Here is a 17,380-nt window from a genome sequence, read left to right on the forward strand (position 1 = left end):
AATTCTCTCGAATAGTCCAGCCCATCACCGCCTTTGGTAAAGAAAAACAAACGTTTTGAATGGTCTACCGAGGCGGAACAAGCTTTCCAGAATTTGAAGACTAGATTTATCTCTGCACCGATCTTAAAACATCCTCGCCCAGAACTCCCCTACATCGTTGAAACTGATGCTTCGAGCCTTGCCATGGGGGCAGTTCTATCACAAAAGGACCCAGTAACCAATCAGTTGCATCCCGTGGCATTTTGGTCCCGCAAATTCTCGCCTCCTGAAATCAATTACACTATTACTGATAAGGAATTCTAGCTATCAAGTCCGCCTTTAAGGCTTGGCGGCATTATCTTCTGGGGGCCCGACACACCGTTACTGTGATTACAGATCACCGAAACCTGCAATATTTGAAAACCGCAAAAGCTCAATCCTCTAGGCAACTCCGTTGGGCACTATTCTTTGCCGAGTTTGACTTCATAATTACCTATCGACCTGGTACAAAAAACGGTAAAGCTGATGCCCTTTCTCGGATGGGAGTGGAAGAACATTTGATCAATCCTAAACCTGTACCTATCATTCCAGAACAAAGAATTCTAGGTGTAATCGCCACACAATCCATAGAGGAAGTTAAGGATAAAGCCAGGCTACTGGTAACTCCAGCAGACATACAGAATTGGCATCTGCAGGGAAAGGACTTTATGGTGAAGGACAACCTATTATATTTCCAAGAACGGTTATACCTGCCCAGCACAGATTTACAGAAAAAGGTAATCTCTTGTTATCACGATTCTTTAATGGAAGGACATCCCGGTATGACCAAGACCTTGGAAAAGATCAAGCGCTACTTCTGGTGGCCGTCTTGGAAAAATGATATCAGAGACTTTATAATGTCCTGTGGAGTATGCGCCCAAAACAAGAGTCAAAAGGAAAAACCAGCCGGCCTCTTACGCCCTATTGACATCCCGCCTCGCCCTTGGCATATGCTTTCTATGGACTTCATCACCGATCTACCTCCATGCTCCGGATACAATACGATCCTAGTAATCGTGGACCTATTCTCCAAGATGGCGCATTTCATTCCACTCAAAGGCTTACCAACAGCAGCAACTCTGGCCCGAGAATTTCTCGAAAACATCGTCCGACTGTACGGTTTTCCTTCAGTTCTAATTTCGGATCGAGGTAGTCAATTTATTTCTCATTTTTGGCGAAGTTGCTGTCGGTCGGCTCAAATTGATGTGAGTCTTTCGACCAGCCACCACCCTCAAACCGACGGACAAACCGAGAGGACCAATCAAACTCTGGAACAGTATTTGCGCTGCATGCTACAACAAACTGAAAAAACTTGAAAAGATATCCTTTGGATAGCCGAATATGCCTACAATAACTCTGTCCACTCGGGAACTGGGAAGACCCCGTTTTTTCTTTTATACGGTAGTCACCCTCGAACCTCGGAGTTGGATCCACTCCAAGATCTTGGAACACCAGCAGTAGACCACCTGCATTCTACAATCACCCAAGCCTTTAAGGAAGCCATTTCTCACCTTCAAAGGGCTAAAGAACAATACAAGAAAGGAGCAGACCAACATCGGAAGGAAGCCCCCCAATATCAAGTAGGAGATCAAGTCTGGTTATCCACCAAATATCTACCTATAAAAGGACCACACACATTCAACTCAAGATACCTTGGTCACTATTCCATCACTACCATAGTAAATCCAGTAGCAGTCAAGTTGGACTTGCCCCCTCACATGAAGATACATCCAGTCTTCCACGTCTCTCTATTAAAACCCGTGCAACCTCAAACCCGACTAACTACATCTCCAAAACCTATTCTAGTTGATGGAGAACTCGAGTTTGAAGTCAAAAGCGTCCTGGATTCCAAGATCTCCAAATCTAAACTATTTTACCTGATTGACTGGAAAGGCTACGGTCCCCAAGAAAGATCCTGGGAACCTGCAGAATATGTCCACGTGCCTCGTCTAATCAAAAGATTTCATCGAACATTTCCTAGCAAGCCCAAACCCCCGGAGGAGCCCGGTTTGGGAGGGGCCTTGAGGGGGGGTGCTGTCATGATCTCTGCTTCCAAAAGATCAGGACTTGCCCGACTCCCTTGGAAGCAGACCCATAACCCCGGTTCCGAGTGCCAGCCAGTCCCAATTGGGACCTTTTGGACCCTGTCCTGGCGCCAGTGGCACCAGGCTCATAAAGATGCCCAGTCCCAGCGCTGGAAGCGCCGGGCTCATAATGCTTGGGTGGACTTACCTGCAGCAGACCATGCTGCTTACTTACCTGCCAGTTGAACCCCTGATCCTCTTCTGTTTGGGACTACTTTTCCTGTTGGGTGGGGCAGGAGCCACTCCCCAGGTTCAGAACACTGGAACTCTTCTGGAAAGCAGGAACTCTTTTCTTACCTAGGCGTGGCTGTGGAAGGAGACACCTAAGCACTACAGGAGGCTATTTAAACCACACCCGATGGATGAATCTTGCTTTGCGTTATTCTGCATTCTCTGCAGCAGAACGCTCATCGTGTCTTCTGCTTCTGATCCTGGGCCTAAGGGAACAAAGGCTTACCAACCTGGAATCCAGTCTTCAGCAGCACCTGTAAAGACAAAGAAAGAACAGGTTAGCACTACGGTCTTCAGTGGCAGCGCATCTCTTACCTGGTCCATCGGCTGTCACCAACGCCTCGCGCTGCATTCCGGCATCTGAAAGACAAAGGCTTACCTACTCTTTGCATGCTCCGGAGGTCTTCGCACTGCATTCCGGCATCTGAAAGACAAAAGCTTACCAGCTTTTCGCACGCTCCGGAGGCCTTCGGCGCTGCATCCCGCATCTGAAAGACAAAAGAAGGTGCGTTTAAAGACATTGGGCAACTTAATTACTCACGTGCCATTACTCCTTCCCACGCCGAATCCAGTGGGTATTCCAGCACCCTTCAGCTTCTCTAAAGCTCCGAACTTGTACCTGCAAGATAAAAGGGACAGTTAGTGCGCATCGTGAAGCAGGCTACAAGCGCTTACTTACGTGCTTCCAGGCGCTTCTATTCCTCACGCGGGTTCGATCCTCAACTCTCATCAGCCCGCCATCGCCGGAACCCTGCAAAACAAGAGATATCATTACAAAAGACTTTTAAGACATTTGAAGTGCCCAGAACTTACCGTTCGTGCAGTAAACGACGGACAGCAGTCCTCTGAGGTCAAGAGGCCTGCACCCTTATCCAGTGAAGAAACTGGTTACGGCACCCTGCCCCGAGGCAGATGGAGAGCTCGGTGTTCACATACCTAAGGTGAGGGCGTTAACCTTTGGGGTTCTGCAGGAGAAGAGAAAGGGAAGAGGAGAGAGGCACCCAATAAACCCAGTTCATTAATCCCATATTTTCTATCTGCAGACATCTTACTCTTCGAGTCAGACATACAGTGCACAGAGGTCCAGCCCAAAGAGCCAACCGTGTGTTACACATCACCTTTGAAGATACGGCATTCACCCAGTCAAGACCGGCGCCTCTGCGGGAATCAGGTGAGCGTTACAGAAAGATCCAGTTGGACCTCAAAGGGTCAGTCAGCGAGAAAGCAGGTCAGCCAGGCCAGGCCTGATCAGTGATTCCCAGCATATCACAGAGGCGATAGAGCAGGATGGCATGGTTGACCATATCAAAAGCGGAAGAAAGATCAAGGAGAGTGAGCTTAGAGAGCGGGTCTTCAGGGGTGTTCAGGAGAGCAGTTTCCATGCTTCTGGCAGCTCTGAAGCCAGACTGGTGATTGAGGAGAGAACCAACAGATTCAGTGTGAATATTAAGCTGGAAGATGGCAAGCTTTACAAAGAATTTGCTCAGGAAAGGAGTGATGAAGATCGGGCAATAGTTATCCAGAGAACAAAGGATCGGAAGAGGGCTTCTTTAGAAGGGGGTGCACAAGGGAGTACTTAAGGGGGAGGGAAATGTTCCAGTGGCAAAGGAGTGATTGCATAAATTGGCCAAAGCTGGAGCAAGGGTGTCATTGTGGTCCTTGATGATTCTGGATGACCAGGGGAGAACCTGCTTTGACGAGGCTTTCATAGATCAGACTTGTCTAGAAACATCATCTGGGGCGCACCTGGAAAAGGAGGAGAAAGGAGGAGGGGAGACGGACGCAGGAGGGCCAGGAGTGGAGGAGGAGGAGGAGGTAGAGGAAGAGAGGGTGGACAGGATGTCCTTAGTTTTGGTGATGAAATGAGTAGCCAGGGCCATGCACAAGGCCTGGGAGGCAAGAGGAGAGGTAGAGACTGCAGCAGGATTGGCCATCTCCTTTCAGATTGTGAAGGGTTTGGCCGAATTGTTAGATGCCGCAGAGATGCGGGCTTGGATGTGGGCTCCCTTCTAAGTGAGGACAGATAGTCTGTATTGCCTTTGGAACAGGCTGCAGTCCAGTTTGTCAGAGGGTGCACCTGATGCCCAACACTTTCTCTAAGCCACCGTGCACTTGCGTTTAAGGGTGTACCAAGAGTTGCACTTGGATTTGGGCTTCAAACAGATCCTCATGACAGGGGCAAGGACATCAAAAGTGTTAGTGATAGAGAGATGAAGGTTAGATAGGGCTGTGTCAGGGTGTGAGTCCGCCAAAGGTGCAGAAAGAGGAGAGAAAGTAGCGGTAAAAGCCTCAACTGGCACACACGTCATGGGTCGAATGACCGAGACGGTAGCTGACAATGCTGGAGTCGTCTTGGCCTGATGTGTAGTGAGGGAGAGGTGGGACGAAAGGAGAAAGGGATCACTCCAGAAGAGAGAATTGGTGAGAGGGTTAGAGAAGGGGAGGTCTAGAGTGAGTCAGGCCCGAGAGAAGAATAGAGAGAGAGAGAGAGAGAGAGAGAGAGAGAGAGAGAGAGAGAGAGAGAGAGAGAGAGAGAGAGAGAGAGAGAGAGAGAGAGAGAGAGAGACAGTCGCAGAGGTTGCAAAAGAGTCCTGAAGAAAGGCAAGTAGCATCCAGGTGGATGGTCAGGTCTCAGAGGAGGAGAAGTTGAGAGGTAGAAGCGAGGAGGGAGAAGGAGAGGTCAACCCACTCAGAGAGGAAGAGGGTGACCTGGCCAGGCAGCCTGTAGATAGTGGCCACAGTGAGAGAGAGGCCAGGAGAGATAGAGAGCCTGCAGACCAGGCATTCAAAGGAGGAGTAGTCCTGCATATGAATGATAGAAGCAGGAATCCATTCCAGGAAGATCAAGGCTTCACCCCCCACTGGTACAGGTGGTCCAGGTTTGGAGAGGATCTTGTAGCCATCAGGAAGGAGAGTGTCAAAGCTAGAGACAGAGCTGGCCGTGAACCAAGTCTCAGTGAGACCGAGTATATCCAAATGAAGTTCTTCTAGGAGACGGCAGATGTCAGAGCAGTGTTTGACAGCTGAGCGAGTGTTGAGAGTAGCAATGTGGAGCAGGTTGCCCCCTTTGAGATAATAGTAATGGTGGTGATTAGTCTTTTTAAGGTTAAGATGACCAAGCATAGACTATGACCCATTGCTGCAAGAGAAGGCTGAGGAAGGTATTTCAGTATACTGATACTGATTCTGAATCCAGAAACAGCAGTGAGTCAGAAGGGGAGAGAGATGGAGTAACAAGAAAACGTGCCTACCTGCAAAACAACACATATGTTCAGATTGTAAACATTTCACAAAGCAAGCACACTGTCTACACCCTCTTTGCAACACCTCAGAGACCCCAAAGTGTCAGTTACGAAGCAAATAAAGCGATGGAAGCATCAACCAGGCTATCACAGCGACCAGTGACCTCTTTCCACATATTTCCAGCTGTAAACATTTTGCATGCAAGCTTCTAGCTGAGTTATATAATGCAGTTCTTGTGGTGAAAAAGGCACTGGACAGATTAGAGGATAGGAATTTCCATTTCACAATGGATACATGGTCGGGCAGTGAAAGCATGTCATGTCTGTACCATCACACTGAGTTACCCTCCCCTGTAGTGACAATACTGGTGATTAAGAATGGTTATCACAGCAACAGTATTCCTTGTACAAACAAATCAATGTTTTCATGCATGGCTTTGATGATAGGAGCAGCAAAGGTGCACACATATAGGATAACGTGTGGTGGTAGCAGGGTAGCGATGCCTAGGGCTGCTATCTTTGGGCATTGTGGCAGCAGACAAGGGTTCCAATATGATTTCTGCCCTAAGGCTAGGGAACTTTCTGCATGATCCATGCTATGCACATGTTTTCTACCTTGAGGTGACATGTTTTGTTAATGATTGCTCTCCTGTCCATGGGTATTTTTGCAATTGCACAAAAACCATGCTCTCATTACAGCTGATCATACATCACTAAAAATGCTTTGCGAGTGTTGAATACAAATTCAGTAAGCAAGGACATGCTGTGAGAATATGACAACTGGTTTCGATTTCCTTTTGCATAGTCAAAAATAGTGTACCTCCAATGGGATGCATTGCCAAGCACCAATATATACAAAAGTAGGGAGGGTATTAAGACACAAATACAATATAAGATTGGGGGCAAAATATTTAAATACATAACTGCGTGGGGCACCCAGAGATACACGCTGGGTGGCATGGTCAGCGTAGCTCTTATTATAAATTAGTTTGGAAAGATTTGGCCAACAACCCCAGTCTCCAATCGAGGGTTTAAGCTTAGTAAACACATGATATCAATCCTCCTCACAAGTGTCTTCAGATATTCCATACAATTTGACTCAAGATCATAAAATGCATAGTTGTTCTGATTTTTACCACCGTTTTCTGCAACCAACCCAAGAATAGCATCCTCCTTGCCCTTAGCCCAACTAATTTGAGCAAACAGCTTGCAACACTGGATGGTCGAATGCACACTCAATTACATCATCCCTAATTCACATCGCAAGTCCTCCTCGGGAACCGCTTGGGGGAGACATAACAGGGAGCGCAGCAGTTTTCCCTCGATAACCTCAAGCCATGAAACAAGTCGAGAGTATAGGGCCTCTAATCTGTACACAACCTATACAGCTATAAAGTGTCTAACTACCAGCCGTTTCTTAAGAATTTTCAAGGGCAGAGTATTCTCGTAGAAGGATGTGGAAAGGAAATTATTAATGGGGATGCCTAAGTAAACATAACTGTGCACCATCTCCCGCCTTCCCCCATCCAACTTCCAGTGAAAGTGGCCATTACTGAGAGGTTTATTTCCGATGACAAGTATTTTGGTCTTCGTCAGGTTTATTTTCATATGATTGGTTATAGCATAGGAGCGAAGGGCTTCCATGAAATGCTGAACCCAATGGGCTTGTGATCTAGTAACACTGTGTCATCAGTGTATGGTATCCATGATGTAGTTTCAGTGCCGGTCTTAGGGGGAACATTATGTCAAGTTCTTATATATGCGTCCATATCGGCCACATACAAGTTAGATAACCGGTGTGACAACACACACCCCTGCTTCAGGCGTTGATTGGTGTTAATATGCCTGGAGGTCTGGCCCCATTGATCCATTCGTACAACCACACTGTGTCCGTGTACATTTCGTTTAAGAAAGTATAGGACAGAAAGAACAATGCCCCAATACACTCATTTCTTCCAATAGCAGGTTTCGAACTAAATGAATAGGCACCCTTTACCATAAATAGGGTAAATGATAAATCCCTAAAACCATTGAATCTACATTAAAGTGTCATCTACTGTTAAGCAATAACAGGCATATATATTACTTCTAAGAGCTGTTAGATGATGCAGTTAAGCAGCTGTGTCCCTTATTGTCTTAATATACAATTATTTCATGTGGTAATGGAATGAGGTAATGGGTGGTAAGTCTTAACCATTCACCTGACTTTAATAACTTGCACTTGCAAAATCTGAATGATAGCATTAAAGGCTTGTCATGCATGGCCTGTTGTAATGTGGACCACCAATCACAAAGAAACATGCAAAAGATGCTGCGGTTGTATTTTTCGTCACAACATTTTGTGTGTGTGTGTGTATATGTGTGTACATTTTGGTCGTGTGTGTGTGTGTGTGTGTGTGTTCACAAACACACACACAGAAAAGAAAAGAGGGGGTGAGCGACCAAGGTCGACAAAAAAGTGGCAACCAAATAAAAAACAGTTAAAGTTTGTTGAACCACGTAGAACCCATTTGACAGTTACCACTATCCATACCTATAATGCTTGTTGCATGAGGTGTTGTTTAAGTAACACACCTGAACCAAAACCTTAAAACATAGATATGAAGTGACTGATCACTAAGTGTGTAATATAACTAGTGAGACTATTGCCATCTAGTAAGTAACATCTTGGTTGTTATTCAACAATCGGGTAACCTACACAAATTACATACAAATAAATTAATCATGTGCAATAATCATTATTTTGTTAATTAAATATTGAATCTTTCTTTGGTCATATCTGAAAGGTGTTATTCAACAAAAAGACTTTCCTGGAAAAACACCTTTGTTTTCTAGAGAAAGCATACAAAGCCAATCTTTCATATCACCTTCAAAATGTATTTTTAAAAAGACATAGCATCTATGCACTGCTACGCAACGTTATATTCAACTTGCACAAAGCATATAATGCCAAATGATCGTCTCCATCACTGCCTTTTCTTCAAGAAACTGTAATGATAAGTCATCTCTTAATATTCCATATAAGCTTGGCAGAAAACATGCAGAGGTAGTATACACACAACTAGTTATCTCTTAAATTGGATTTTCCAAGCAGCAGCATCCTAACAAGTTGCCCCTTAACATCGTGAAATGTTTTGCCCCCAATTGATTAAAAAAACGGAAGACAATAAAAAGCAACTATGGATAATTAACTGTTTTGCTCATTTGGAATTTTCTCCACGGGAGTTTACAGCTTTAGTGAGTACGTTAAAGGCACATGTATTAACACTCATAGCTTTTTGAAGACCAAGAAAGGTACTTGAAAAAAAAGGTAACATTATTTTGGCACCCTTCTGTATAATATTAGCTGGTAATAAATCGATTTAATGTGACATGGACGTGGAGTAAAATTGCGTAAGCCCCTAGCACACAGCTACCTTCGGAAATGTGCACTTGCTAAAATCAAAATAACAGCACCAAAGGGCCAATGGATATTGTTGTCAATGCCCAGTTCTCAAGTAAACGTGTGGATAGTCTGGAGACATAGCCAAATTGGTATACATATTCATCTTCAAATGCCCTTCTCCTTTCTTCTAGCATTATGTGGGGCAAACGCTGGTGCTAATCTGTCATCATTTGAGACAAAACTAAAAGTGACAGTTCATGGAAAAAGCCTTTGACTGACCTCTCCTAAAGCATTCTTGATGCCCAATTGGTTGAAAAACGTGTTTCACCTACTAACATACAATTCTTTCTACATTTTCACATTTCAGGAATTTCCTGTTTGTTTTTTCAAAATGGACTTAATCTAATGAATGCCTACAGGTGATTTAAACAAGTCCCAACTGTTCTCTTAAAATATACCTCGTTAAAGCCTCAAATTCATTTGTACAAGTATAACCAATATGGATGAATGTATGACACAATTATAAGTCATTTTGTTTCAATCCATCTGTATCCTTCATTGTTAGAAAAATGTAAACTAACAAAATGTTTGGTTGATATTTCCCTAAAGACATGTACCTACCAGTGGGGGTGGGAGGGAGGTTTGAACTCTTTTTTAAACACAAAAATATATCAACCTAGGAGAGTTGATATAGAGACATCAATGGAGCACACCATTGTAAACATATCCATTAGACAAATTATTTTGCGGCTTGATGATGTATCTCAACCTCCCATCCACGAGAGAAAAGGCAAGATATTGGGCCTCATTACGACCCTGGCGGTCCGGAAATAACGGTGGCGGTAAACCCGCCGCCACCGTTGTTTCTGGACCGCCTGATCCCGACCCCTGCAGGCGGGAGGTGATGTTCCCGCCAGGTCTGACCTGGCGGGTTTAACACCTCCCGCATGCAGGCGGACGAGGAAACACCGGCAGCATTACGAGATGCTGCCGGTGTTTCCATGATCCCGATTCCCATTGAGTCCCATAGGACTCAATGGGAATGGGGATTTACACCATTCCGCCTCTGTGATTCCCGGAAAACCGGGGTTGTAATGCCCCGGTAATTCCGGGAATCACGGAGGCGGAATGGTAATACGAGTCCGGCGGTAACCAGGCAGTTTTACCGCCGCGGTTACCGCCGGATTCGTAATGAGGCCCATTGTCTTAGAATCAATAGTCACCAATTTGATTTTTAAATAATTTGAAGATACCAAGGCCCATTTATTTTGTTAACAGCAACTGAGACCGAACAAACTACACTGTCTCTCTGGACCTGCTTGTTCACATTTTCCCTGACAGGTTCATTGGCTATGTCCCTGGAAGATGATCAGAGATGCATACATTGCATATGCCTCCTGAGTGTATCTCATGGTCACGGTCCATAATCTGCCATGTTTCCTGTGTGATTAATCACACAAAGCTGACCGTGAGAGTGTGCCTTTTGAGAAATATTGGTAGGCAGATCTGTTATAGCCTAGGGCTAAACCTACTTCTACCCTCCATGTTAAGTCCAGTGTAGTGTCTGAAGCCATGGATTGTGTGAGTGTGGAGTGAATGTGATACAGCATGGCAATATATGATAATGGGTCTGTAGGCCTGGGAGCTACAAGACTGTATTGGCCATGACAAGCTTAGATCGGTTGGACAAGGAAGAAGCCCACAAAGTTCAAATGCTGAGGCTCACACTAATTTAGTCAAAACATGGGAATGAAGATGTTCCTTTTGTTTTTGTTTTTTTATTCTTTGACACTTGGTTTATTGCAAACCTTTGTCGGTAAAACAGCTAGGTGAAAATCTACAGTCAATTACCTCAGTTAATTGGTATATCCGCATCAGCTGTTTAGGGGGAAAAAGGTTTAATCTGCATCGCATAAATTGGTTCTTGTACCAATTATTGGGCAACGTCTGTAAGTACTTTAGAAGAGAACTGCAGGGCTTATTTTCATTCCTCATTGACGTAGGAAGCTTGAAGTAATTCTTTCTGTCTTGAATTCTGATCCAATCATCCCATCAGAGTTTCCATTTAACTTTGTCTGGATTTGTAATTAGATCCTCTAGGTCGCTTTGGAAATGGGTTAGTTGATTGTTGCTTCCTCTGCACCAATGGATTAATAGTTCATTGGTACCCTTTCTGATTGCTTCAGCCAATATGATGAAAGGTTTGGGAGGGAAGGGCAGGATACAGTTTTGGTACAGAGCGAGAGTTTTACACGTAGTTCTTGCCAGGAGTGAGATTAAACCCAGCTCATATCGAATTACAGAAATGGGACTACGTTTTGGCAGGCCAAGTAGTTTCCTCCAAAATGCTCCTAGTGTTAACCAAATCTACTAAGGAGCAGGCAAAAAGCCCTATGCTATGTATGTTAGAGCCGGGGAAACTTTAGATTCGTAAAAATACAATATTGGTAGCAGGGAAAACTTTACAAATCTCCCAAGAATCAGGCGTGCTTGTGTCAGCAGTGTTCTAGATTTTGACTTCAAGGCCGATTGGCAGGGTTGGTCCACTCTACTGTTATTGATCACAGCCCCAAGGTAGGTTGCCATGTTATTCTGGATCAGTGGATTTTTGTCTCCATACCATTTGAACCAAGGTTTTCTATGCCAGTTCTGGGAGTCCAAAACCACAATGTTAGTTTTGACCGAGTTCATAGTCAAGTCATTGGCTGACAGATATTCATACAAACAGTCAAGAGACCTTTGTAGACCAAAAGGTGTGGTGTCAATCAAGACTAGGTTGTCTGCAAAGAGCAGTCTAGGAAGGTGGTGGTCACCCATCCTTGGGGTAAAAGCACAGGCCTTGGTCATGTGGGCTCCGCTGTCTGACAAAAAATAGTTGAAAAGAGAGGGGTCAGGGGATACGCCTGTTTCAAACCTCCAAAGGTAGCAATCTTGAAGGTTAGGAGACCCTGTGCATTGAGCCTCACCTGTACATTTGTTTATTGGTACAAAAATGTAATCACCTCTAGCAGTTCACTGGGACAATTCCAGGCCTCCATTTTCATCCAGAGCAAACAGCAATCAATGCTGTCAAGGGCCTTTCTAAGATCGACAAATGCCAGGTAGATCCTAGAGTCCTCCTTGTGTGATTTGGCCTTGAGTAGATTTAGCAAGAGAAGATTTAGGGAGGTTCCCACCCCTTTGACAAATCCTGTTTGCCAGGGATCCTCTAGATCATGAAGGGTGATCCATGTCTGTAGGTGTCGTAGGAGGAAAGCCGCAACGAGCTTACCCACTGAACGGCAATCAGACTTATGGATGGGCAAAATTATTGCTTTTCTCCAGGAGCTTGGGATTTTGGCATTCTTCATAATGTGGGTGAGTAATTCAAAGATGAAAGGTGCCCATTCTTCAGAGGCTTCCTTGATCATTGAATTTGAGGTACCATCTGGGCGTGGAGCTCTGGAATGGTTAGTCTTTTGATGAGATCTACGTCCAACATATCTAAGGGGAACGTTTATCCTGATGAACTTCTAGCAAAGATTGGCTTGCCAAGACCCTATGGGCTGCAAAAAGATGTTGGTAGAAGGCAATCAAGAAAGCCTCCGAGACCACGTTCACTAGTGCAGCTGAACACAGGGCTCCTGTAGCATTGAGGAGTTGTCAAAAACCTCTGGCATCTTTCCTGACAAGAACCCTGAGCATGGCTTCTGCTTCTCTTTGGACGAATTCTGCTTTGTAACTTATCAACCAGTTGTTGTATTTTAGTTTCCTTTTGTATATAACTTTGGAGGTGATTAGAGCCAGGAAAGTTGCTTGGTCTTTGAAATTTTCATTGATGGCTTCGTAAAGTTTAAGAAATGGTGCCAAGGAAATAATTAAAGCTAATATTGTGTTGCACTGGTATTGGAATGGTGTAGTGTTTAGGTCCTGGCCTGCGGCACTCAAAGGTTTTGGGGAAAATATTGATATATCAATCGAAGAACCTCCTGGGGATAGCATTGTGGCTTTGAAATCTAGCACACACCCACCAGGATCAGATGAGAAAGAAATGAAGCGCTGGTTATCCTTCAATGAAGTCAAGACAGGCTTGTTCAAGGTGAGCTTTGGGAGTAATCGATGAGTATTCAAATTGTTAACCTCCATGGGCACTCGCTCACATGTCATAGTCACCTTCCTGAAGGGAGATGAGCCTCTGAATTGCACTGGGCAGGTGGCATCATCGGGTTGTACTATCAACCCCATCGCGGATTCCCGGTCTAAGCGAACCGCTTGTTGTGGTGCCTCAGGGAGAGAGAGCTCTGTCTTATTCGGTATATATAGAGTCTGTATCAAGACAAGGGTTTACACGCCCAGCTGGAAGCCTAACGGGCTATCAGAAGACCTTTCTCCCTCTCATTGTAGCTAGATTGCAGTGGTTTTCTGGGCAGGCATATTCACATCTACCCAGGTTTTATCTGTGCCTGCTTTGAGCCGTAACAAGTTGTAGGTGACCTCTGAGATAGTTTTTAGGGACTGTTCCATCATGGATATATGAGCATTCTGTTCGAAGTCCGTCACGGCCAGATCAGTCTGGAAGATCTCAGCGTCCGTAAGGTCGAGTGAAGAGCACTCAGCAGAAGGTGTCCGTGACTTGTTGGGGTTTTGAGCTAGCAGGCTGAAGGTCACTAACTAGCATAGCTCCACTGGAGCAGATTCTCGTGGTGTTTTCTTTCTTTTTTAAGGCCCCTGCAAGGTCTGAGCACACAACCCCCTCATTAGAATCATGCAGCCATGATTTGAGCTTTATAACAGTAGGGATAGTTACATGCTTCTGCAGTTCTTTGGCATGTAGCACAGGAATGGAATTAGGCTTAGTCAATTTAGTTGTAGTCATAGGCACAGAGCTCACCTAAGACTTCAGCTGCTACCTGGTCATCAGCATTGGAAAGAAGCACAGTGAGGTAGTTGTCAGGTCCATAGAGGAACCTTCCATTAGCTAGTACTTCTCACAACCTCACCGTCAACTCTGTCAACACTCCTACACACTCTGCGTTGCTCTACGAGTGGTAGGGGTTTATGTAGAGCCTCTGACTCTACATAAACTGGATCACTGTAGTGGACCACACAACAGCTCAGAGAGGTATGGTTTGTGGCAACACCGTCAACACTCCTACGGACTTCCTTTGACTGGGTCTCAGGACTCTATCTTTCACCCCAATTGCCCCAACATATTAATAGCCTTCTTTGGTTACTTGTAAACCCTTGAGCTTAAACCTGTGAACAAGGAACAATACTCTGATATGAATGTTAGATAGGAAGATATTTCCTTGAAATGGACACCGTCTAAGACTGTCCTGAAGGCAAAGTTTTACCAAGCAACTTCATAAAATCCAGAGTTCCTTCTACCTGTGAGGGACTTTGGATAGTGCTTACTTCCCTAACATCAGAAGTTGTGCATGCTTATTGTGTGGAATTGATAATAAAGAGGAAGAGCACTTGTTCCATGACACACTAGCAGCTGAATGGAGTTTTAGACCTTGACATGCCTAAAACTGAAATAATGAAGCCAATTCATCAATGCAAAGGACATGCACTCTCAGGAATGCCCTTCTCGCTTGGATGTCATTGCTGTAGTCTTACTTCAACCTTCTGCCACCACAGCTAATCATTCTTTGGACTGGAACGAGTCTGGAACATACTCTAGCTCCAGAACATCGACTCATGTGGTGCCAGGATATTCCCTACATTCACAGGAAACTGGATATATATATTCAGTGAAAAAACTTTGTTAAAGGGACGTTATGGTTAAGTTGCGCTACTAAAAACCTATGAAATTCAGTGAAAAAACTTTGCTAAAGGGACGTTATGGTTCCAAGTAAAACCGAAAAACCCTTGAAATTCGCCAGTTATGGTAAGCTAAGCAACCATAACTCGCGCCACCACCGTGCACTGCTAAGACTAACACCCACAACACCAAAGATGACATCACAAATGACTTTGATAATGACTTTGACTTTATATACATATCATATGAATCTCTTCTACTGTACTTGATGTCCACAAACTCATTTAATGTTTGCGGACATGTTCGAAGAACAGTACCACTACCTAAAAACTCTGGGGGGGTATGTTTGATTGTTATATCATAACATAGGAACATTTAACAAATTCAAAAAGAAGCACACAAACACAGTATATGTACTAATACATAAGAAATGTAACCCATATATACAACACACTAACCATTCATTTAAATGCACTATGTTCTAAAATGGAATATACCACAAGAAAATAAATTGGCTTCCAACATAATTACCTCACAAACACGACAGAACTGAGAACAAGAGCAGACCCACTGAGTACATAGGACATATCTTACCTGAAATAGTAAGTGTACTTAATTTTATTCATATATTTATAAACTTTCTGTATTAGATAAAAAAATATATTATCTTTTTTTTTCTCTCACAGAAATGTCTAGTACTCTGGAATGGCTAGAGGAGCATTTCCCACATGAAGAAATGTCACAAGATAGTGAAACTAATGGTAAACACTTTATAATATAAACCATTTAATTATTAGCATACCAAAAAAGAAAATACTTCAGAAAAACCTGTTATGGATAACACTTTTCACAGTATAGAAGAAAAAATGGATTTATTGTTGACTAATTTTAATAATTTGAAAACTTTTGTGGAAGATCATTTTAAACCAAAAACCTCATACCATTGCCCCACATGTACTTGTCCCTCCTCACCATATCCCAGTCAATTATCCCCAAACCCTCTCCATAACCCAAAACGTTTTGATGAGACTTCCATCCCTTCTTCACCTAATAACAATCATGTTGAAACCCCTAATTCTCCTGTTTTTGTTTCTGTTTCTGCCTCACCTTCTCTGTCATAAATTATTAATATATGTTAAATAAAGTTTAATTTTTATATTGTGTTGTAAATAGTTTCGTTTTTTTTTTTTTTAAAACAATGTCCGCGGACAGTGCAGGTGTTCTGAAATGTTCGTAAATAAACGAAAATGGAGGTGTCCTGAAGAACACTATACCTGTTCGTACTGTTCGCTAGCAAGATGAAACTATTCTAAAAACACACACGGTGTCCTGAAATGTTCGTAAAAAAAAAAAATTAAAATGTCCTAAAGAAAACTATATCTGTCCGTAGTGTTCACTATCAAGTTTAAACTCTTCTAAGAACACAATTGGTGTCCTGAAATGTTCATACGTAAACGAAAATGGAGGTGTCCTGAAGAACACTATACCTGTTCGTAGTGTTCGCTAGCAAGTTCAAACTGTTCTAAGAACACACGCGGTGTTCTGAATTGTTCGTAATTAAACGAAAATGGAGGTGTCTTAAAGAACACTATACCTGTCCGTACTGTTCGCTAGAAAGTTGAAAATGTTCTAAGAACACAATTGGTGTCCTGAAATGTTCGTACATAAACAAAATTGAACGTGTCCTGAAGAACACTATTAATTCATAGAAATTCGCACAAAAGTGGCGCACTCGATTGGCGCACAGCATGCCCGTGCGAATGTCTGCGCCAGCCGCGTGCGCTAAAATCGGTTTCCGCGCACAGCGTATTCATGGATTTTCGCATCCAAAACCAGCCGTGGCGCAGCGTGGCGCAGCGACCCTGCAGCAGCGCCAGTTACGCCCCCAAGAACGCCCTCGCGCAAGGAAAAGCCTTCAAAATCCCCAAATAATCGCAAAGGGCTGCGCTAACCCTGGACAAGTTCACAGGGCTGGCAAACAGCAAACGCCAAGCGGGGAACGTGTATTTCAGTGGTTCGCGGGAAGTTCCACACGCGAATGTCCTCTGTACGTGTGCATCAGGGGTGCGCGGGAAGTTCCACACCAAAATCAGCAGGGTACGTGTATTTCAGGGGTGCGCGGGAAGTACGACATGCGATTTCAGCAGGGTACGTGTATTTCAGGGGTGCGCGGGAAGTTCCACATGCGATTTCAGCAGGGTACGTGTATTTCAGGGGTTCTGGGGAGTACTACACGTGAATTGGCCGTGTGGGTCCTCCCAGGTGTTCGCTCTACAACCTCCACGGCCCCTGCAGGCAGCCCACACCACGGGGGACTACCCTGCACCCCTGCTCATGTCCCGCAGGCAGCCCATCCACCATGGGCATGCCCCCCAGCCAACCCACATGTCACCTTGCACTACTGATCAACAATGCATGTCTCCCACCACCCCCACCCCCCAGCAGTGCAGGGGCACCCTCCATCAGGCCCCCACCCATGTCTACCACCACCCCCACCCCCCAGCCACCAGGGGCAGCCTCCACCAGGACCCCACTCATGTCCCCCTGCACCCCAACCCCCCAGCAGTGCAGGGGCACCCTCCACCAGGCCCCCACTCATGTCCCCCTGCACCCCCACCCCCCATCAGTGCAGGGGCACCCTCCACCAGGCCCCCACCCATGTCTCCCACCACCC

The sequence above is a fragment of the Ambystoma mexicanum genome, chromosome 5q (assembly GCF_040938575.1).
Source record: "Ambystoma mexicanum isolate Mex_15411 chromosome 5q, UKY_AmexF1_1, whole genome shotgun sequence".
Classification (NCBI taxonomy): Eukaryota; Metazoa; Chordata; class Amphibia; order Caudata; family Ambystomatidae; genus Ambystoma; species Ambystoma mexicanum.